This window comes from Cicer arietinum, chromosome 6 (genome assembly GCF_000331145.2).
Source record: "Cicer arietinum cultivar CDC Frontier isolate Library 1 chromosome 6, Cicar.CDCFrontier_v2.0, whole genome shotgun sequence".
Classification (NCBI taxonomy): domain Eukaryota; kingdom Viridiplantae; phylum Streptophyta; class Magnoliopsida; order Fabales; family Fabaceae; genus Cicer; species Cicer arietinum.
The window spans coordinates 49,378,962-49,380,330 of NC_021165.2; positions in this window are offsets into that span (position 1 = coordinate 49,378,962).

A 1,369-nucleotide genomic window follows, 5' to 3' on the forward strand; every position below is an offset into this window, starting at 1 on the left:
AAAATCAAACACAATATTACCACTATCTCAAGATAATTATTTATAAAGCAAATAATTAAAATAAAATATATTTAGAATTAAATAAATATAATTAAGTACACATTTAATATTAGTCAAACGCATAAAAGAATGATATATTAATTGGGTGTGCGTATATACACGTAAAATTGTATAAAATCTTTTTCTTTAAGATATATATTACACTAAATATATAAAACTAGCACATCATAAAAATCACCTATATAATGGAAATTTAATCACAAAGTTTATTAACATATATTTTATAATAATTTTAACATCAAATTAATTATTTAAAATCCTATTTAATCAATAAAATAGTTTATCATAAAATTAAGGGTGTTACATTAACGAACAACATTAGGTGAATATCTATTACTAACATGTCATGTTATTTAATCGAATGATCATTTATTCAAAATAATTCTAAAACGAACATTAAAGAAATAAATCAAATCATTGACTCAAAATGACTCTAAAATTAATGACTAATGAAAGTTCATCACTCAAAGACTATATTAGTGCTAAACAAATAAAATATCTCACATTTTTTATATTTTATTTCTCTTAATATGCACATGCATCAGGAAACGACTTATATTGTCATAAGACATCACCTCATCTCAAATTCTCAACCCAACGAACCATACTTAATAGAGAATTATATGTCTCGAGTTAAGTTTAGGAGATCTATATATGAGAACAATGTCATTTTGAATTGTCCGTCTACTTGTGTGGTAGCATAGTATCAAGCCTCCTAACCAAGTACTTCAGAGTTAGAATGGTACCAAATTTTGAAGAAGTAGAATCTAAGCTCATGCATAACATTGTACTTTCTTGTGATTGTTTTGTTGTGATTAATATATTTCAAATTGAATAATAATTTCTCTTTGATGATGTGATGATATAAAGATATATTAATTTCATTTGAGTGATTTTGATATTATAATGTGATATTATTTTTCATGTGAATTTTTATTTATTTATCCACTGCAAATTATTATAAATATTATTTAAAGATTTAAGGTTTCACACACACACACATATATATATTTAACATTGTATCCAAAGTGGCAAATGTTTTAGTGTGACACTGTGTTTGAGAAGAGAAATATATTTATTATTGGATAAGTAATATTTAATTAATTCAACAATTTTATTTGAAATGATTTATTTAAATAATACAATATTGAATATTCAAACACTCGATAAAAAAATACATCTATAAACTGAAATGTAAATATTTAATAATTGCAAAATATTTATGATTTTTGTAGAAATTTGGTAGTCAACGACTACAATAAAAAAAAATTAAATATCTCAACAATAAAAAATTTGACTGAATCTCAAT